Source organism: Chiloscyllium plagiosum, chromosome 12, assembly GCF_004010195.1.
Source record: "Chiloscyllium plagiosum isolate BGI_BamShark_2017 chromosome 12, ASM401019v2, whole genome shotgun sequence".
NCBI lineage: Eukaryota > Metazoa > Chordata > Chondrichthyes > Orectolobiformes > Hemiscylliidae > Chiloscyllium > Chiloscyllium plagiosum.
In genome coordinates this window covers 7824281-7830253 of record NC_057721.1, presented here as the reverse complement: position 1 = coordinate 7830253, position 5973 = coordinate 7824281, and the positions used below count along the sequence as shown (strand labels likewise).

Below are 5973 nucleotides of genomic sequence, written 5' to 3'. Positions count from 1 at the left end.
GTTGGACCGAAGGGTCTGTTTCCATGCTGTACATCTCTATGACCCTATAACTTGAACAATGCATCGTTTTTAGCACCAACAAATTTTATATATAGACTGCTTTTAACACACTAAAACATTCCAAGGTACCTTCCAGGAAAATGCTAAAACAAAATTAACACAAAACCAAGGCTATATTAGACCATATGATCAAAAACAAGTCAAGAAGGTAGACTCTCATGCTGTACATCTCTATGACCCTATAACTTGAACAATGCATCGTTTTTAGCACCAACAAATTTTATATATAGACTGCTTTTAACTATATTAGACCATATGATCAAAAACAAGTCAAGAAGGTAGACTCTAAACAGCTGCATAAACCAACTGAACTGAAGTAGCGAGGTGAAAAAGTTAAAGAAGGGAATTACTAAGAATACAACCTTTGAACTTGAAGGCGTGACTATGGCAGTGTAATTAAAATCAAGGATGCTCAGGAGAGGTCAGAATGATCTTAGGTCGCTACCTCGAAACCATTTTCTCACTGTGGTTCAACATTGAGGTTTAAAGATTGTCACAATCCCTAAGTAAGAACCAAGAAAGATAGGAGTGTGAGGGGCAAAGAGGCATCACAGCAGGTGCACAGCCATTATAACTTAATGGAAGCTCCACAGTTCGCAACTCCAGGGGAGGTGCCAACCCCGACTTTGGGGATAATTGTCTTAAAGCGTGGTATAAATGGAAGACATTAAAGAAATGGGGAGGAATTTAAAACAAGGAAAATAAGAATTCTGTAATTGATGCATTGTTTAACTGGGAGTCAACAAATGTCAGCATAGATAAATGGAACTTGGTGCAAGTTAGGAAACTGGTAGAGATTTAAATAACCATACAAGACAGACAAGTTAAGAATGCATTGTAGTTGTGAAGTCAAGAGACAACTAAGGCTTTACAATAATCTGCTTGCATGATGTGGGAAACCTAAGGAATCTTCAGTTGGCCTTTGCCTCTATAGAGGTCCGCAGAAAAGAGAAATTAAAACATCCAGGAAGAATCGTTAAAAAAAAAACAAAAGACCTGCAGATGCTAAAGGTGTGAAACAAAGAGAAACTGCTAGAAAAAGACAACAGGTCTGGCAGCATCTGTGGAGAGAAAGCAGAATTAACACTTCAAGTGTGGTTGTGGTGGTTACGTGCGCACATGTGTGGGTGCGCACGCACGCGTATCAAGGACATAGAAGGTGTTGTTCAGGCTCTAAAATTATTCAACTCTATATTGACTTCTAAAGACTGCAGAGTTCCCAAAAAGACAGACAGCTTATGCTAAGCCTTGTTGGAGGACAGCAGCAATGTTGTCACGGAAACATGGTGGTGTGTTGAAGAGACAGGTAAATTGAAGCTCAGGGCCATTTTTATGGACAAAACATAGGGATTCTGCAAAGCAGTCACCCAGGCAATGTTTCACCTCCCCAAAATAGAAGTGATAGAGATGATCACATTGTGAACAACAAATACAGTAACTGGGCTGAGTGAAGCTCAGACAAATTCTTGCTTCACTTGGAAGGTGTGGCCTGGTGCTTTGGAGGAAGAAAGTGATAAACAGGCAAACTTCTGATAGTACACTTGAGGGTGCCATAGGATGTGGGGAAGTGTTAGGAGTAGGACAGAGCATCCCAGAGGGAACTGTCCCTCCAAAATGCTTACAAGAGAGGAGAGAGAACTATCTCCCTGTGGTGACATTCTGCCAGAGGCAGAAATGGCGAGTTAGGATCATTTAGATGCAATGCTGGTGAGATGGAAAGTGAGGACCAGGAGACCTCATCAGTTGTGCAGAAGAGAAAGGGTGAGGGCAGAAGTGCAGGAAATGGGCTGGACACATCTCTGAGCTCTGTCAATTGTGGTGCTGGTAAATTCTGAGTTGAAGAAAAAGACGGCATCTGAGAACCCCCTGCCACCCATGGAAGGTGGCATCTTCAGAAGACATATGTAATGGAGATGGAGAAACTGACAGAATGCAACAGAATCCTTACAGGAAGCAGGACATCAGAACGTATAGTCCAAATAATTGTGGGAGTTGGTGTGTTTATAGTGGATGGTGGCGGCCAGCCTGTCCCCAGAAACAGAAACACAGAATTCGAGGAAGAAATGGAGGAGTTAAAAACGGACCAGAAGGTGAGTGCAGGATAGAAATTGGAAGTAAAACTGACCAATGTTTCCAATTCCGAAACAGAGAAGGAAGCAGCAACAATGATATCATCGATGGACCAGACAAAGATTTGTGGGGAGATGCCCCAAGTAGGCTTGAAACAAGGAAATGTCCCACAAACCCATGAAGAGACAGGCATCAAACAGAAATTGCTGCAAAACCTCAGTATGTCTGGCAGCATCTGTGGAGAGAACTCAGACATTTTATTTAGTATTTAACTCTCTGCCACATCCGTTCTAGGCATGTCCACTTTAAGAAGTTCTGCTCCTTTCTCCAACTCTGATTTCTCTTCACAGATGCTACCAGATCTGTTGAACTTTTCCAACAATTTCTGATTTCCTTCATCCTCATTTCTGTTTTGTTTAATGAGCCGGGCATAACTTGGGCCCATGCGGGTGCCCATAACACCTTTGAATTGAAGAAAGTAAGGAGTTAAAGGAGAAGTTGTTTAAAGTGAGGATTAGCTCGTTCAGGCAGAGGAGAGTGGTTGTTAGTGGGAATGGGTTCAGGCCTCCATTGCAGGAGGAAACGGAGAGCCCTAAAACCATCCTGAAATGTCAGTTTCAAAATTTCCAGTTTGCAGGTATCACGATAGACATACAGTTCCTCAACACATAAACCCCTACCAGACTGAGTGACCACTTTGCAGCACACCTACATCCTGTCTATAAGAATGGTCCTGAGATTAGAGTTTCCTGCCATTTCAACACACCATGTTCCCTGGCCAAAGTTTGTGTCTTGAGCTCAGTACAAGCTGGAAGGACAGCATTTCATCTTCCACTTGGGGACTCTGCAGCTTTCATGACTCACTAGCCTGAACAATACCTTCCACGTCTCTTACCCCGGGCTTTGACAAGATATACACTGCTTTCAGGAGAAAGTGAGGACTACAAAAATCAGAGTCAATAAGTGTGGTACTGGAAAAGCACGGCAGGTCAGGCAGCATCCGAGCAGCAGGAGAGTCGACGCTTCGGGCATAAGCCCTTCATCAGGAATGGGGGAGGGGGGTTGCCAATGGGCTGAGAGATAAATGGGAGGGGGCTGGCGCTGAGGAGGAAGGTAGCTTAGAGGCAATAAGTAAATGAAGATGGGGGATGATGGTGATAGGTCAGAGCGGAGGGTGGAGCAGCTAGATGGGAAGGAAGATGGACAGTTCAAGAGAATGGTGCTGCGTTGGAGGGTTGGATCTGGGATAAGGGGTGGGGGGGGGGGGGGTGGGAAGATGAGGAAACTGGTAAAATCGATATTGATGCCATGTGGTTAGAGGGTCTCAAGGTGGTGGAAGAGGTGTCCCTTCTCCATGCATCGGTAGCTTGGATTTGGCAGTGGAGGCAGCCCAGGACTTGCATATCCTTGGCAAAATGGGAGGAGGAGTTGAAGTGGTCGGCCACAGTGTGGAAAGGTAGTTGTGTGCATGCAACTTGGAGATGTTCCCTGAACCATTCCACAAGTTGGCGTCCTGGCTCCCCAATGTAGAGGAGACCACATCGGAAGCAACGGACACAGTAGATGAGGAGATTGGATATGCAGGAACATCTCTGCCGGATGTGGAAGAATCCTTTGGGATCTTGGACAGAGGTGAGGGGAGAGGTGTGGGCACAGGTTCTACACCTCACGCGGTGGCAAGGGAAGGTGCCTGGAGTGGAGGGTGGATTGGTGGGAGGTATGGGCCTAATGAGGGAGCCGCAGAGGGAATGGTCTCTGCAGAATACTGATAAGGGTGGGGAGGGAAATATATCTCTGGTGGTGGGTTTTGACTGTAGGTGGCAGAAATGATGGAGGATGAGCATTGTATCCGGAGAGTGATGGGGTTGAAAGTGAGGACCGGGGGTTCAAGAGTGGGGGTATGGGAAGTGGAGGAGATGCGCTGGAGGGCATTGTTGACCACGTGAGAGGGGAAATTGCAGTCCTTGAAGTAGGAGGCCATCTGGAGTAGAACTGCTCCTCCTGGGAGCAGATGCGCAGAGGCGGAGGGATTGGGAGTAAGCGATAGCATTTTTACAGGGAAGGTGGAAGGAGGAGTAGTCCAGGTAGCTGTGGGAGTCGGTGGATTTGAAGTAAATATGTATGTAAGTCGGTCACCAGAAATGGAAATGGAGATTGAGAGGTCCAGGAAGGGGAGGGAGGTGTCTGAGATAGTCCAAGCGAATTCGAGGTCAGGGTGGAAGGTGTTTATGAAGTTCACGAACTGGGAACAAGGGTTGGCACCGACATAGTTATCAATGTAGCGGAGGAAAAGGTGGGGAATGGAGCTGGTATAACTGCGGAAGATGGACTGTTCACATACCCGATGAAAGGCAGGCATAGCTGTGGCCCATGCGGGTGCGCTTTGGTTTGGAGGAAATGGGAGAATTTGAAAGAGGTAACTATGGGCACTCTCCAAACACACAGCATCAATGTCGATTTCACCAGTTTCCTTATCTCCCCTCCCCCCCCCACTGTAAGTAATCTAGTAATCTAATATAGATTAGATTACTAGATTACTTACAGTGTGGAAACAGGCCCTTCGGCCCAACAAGTCCACACTCACCCGCCGAAACGCACCCACCCAGACCCATTCCCTTACATTTACCCCTGCACCTAACACTACGGGCAATTTAGCATGGCCAATTCATCTAACCTGCACATTTTTGGACTGTGGGAGGAAACCTGAGCACCCGGAGGAAACCCACGCAGACATGGGGAGAATGTGCAAACTCCACACAGTCAGTCGCCTGAGGCGGGAATCGAACCCGGGTCTCTGGCGCTGTGAGGCAGCAGTGCTAACCGCTGTGCCACCGTGCCGCCCATAGTTATCAATCATCTACCTATCATCTTCCAAGCTACCTTCCCCACCCCAGCCCCACTCCTGTCCCATTTATCTCTCTGCTCCCCCAGCCCCTACATTTCTAATGACAGGCTTATGCCCAAAACGTCAAATCTCCTGCTCCTCAGATGCTGTCTGACCTGCTGTGCGTTTCCAGCACCACACTTTTTGACACTGTACAGTACACTGCTTTCAGCATAGCCAATGCATTTTCATTGATTCATTTGTCCTCATTATCAGCTTTTCTCTTTCCCTGACTTGCTTTCAGCCATTCTTTTGTCTGCCTAACTTTCTTCCCCTCACCCTGGGCTCCATCTCTACCTATCCACTCACTTTTTCTCTTTCACTCCATTCCTCATCATCAACAAAAATATGCCTTTTCCTAGCTACTAATCAGTTCTGAAGAAAGGTTACTGGACTTGAAATGTTAATTCTGCTGTCCCTGCATAGATGGTGTCAGACCTACTGAGTTTCTCCAGCAATTTTTATCTTTGTTTCATAGAGATACATGTTTATTCCAAATTAATTGCATTTAATTATAAGCAGATTGAAAACATTAACATGAATTACTTGCAATCCTATAAATTCTATAGATACTGACCAAAACAATGGTTATTGTGTTATAAGATGCAGCTGAGGATTTTCATTTCTGTCCAAGATTTCCATGGGAGTCTGACATGATTCTTGTCAACAATCTAGAAACATAGAAAATAGGGGAAAATATAGGGCATTCGGTTTTTCGAGTCTGCTCCTTCATTCAGTGAGGTCTAACAGCACAGCAGAAAAGGCCCTTCAAGTCTGTGCCAGTCAAAAACAAGCACCTAATTATTCTAATCTCATTTTCTAGCACTTGGCCCACAGCCTTGGATGCCTTGGTATGATTATGGCTGGACACCTAACTCAGTATCTAGTCCCACTTTCTCTCCATACTCTTTCATCCCTCTAGCCTTAACAGCTACATCTAACTCCTTCTTGAAAAGATT

At 45.6% G+C, this 5973-nt stretch overlaps 1 protein-coding gene across 4 annotated transcripts in view; it reads right to left on the bottom strand.

Moving 5' to 3' along the window:
- Positions 1-5686, bottom strand: part of fndc3a (fibronectin type III domain containing 3A) — a 190835-nt gene extending 185149 nt beyond the window's left edge. For 2 of the 4 annotated variants that reach the window (XM_043700400.1, XM_043700401.1), the window contains exon 1: positions 5592-5680. The gene's annotated coding sequence lies outside the window, so the exon portion shown is untranslated. Of the gene's footprint in view, positions 1-5591 lie in introns of all 4 variants that reach the window. The other 2 variants (XM_043700406.1, XM_043700402.1) reach the window with 2 other exon arrangements.
- Between the last annotated feature and the right edge of the window lie 287 nt (positions 5687-5973).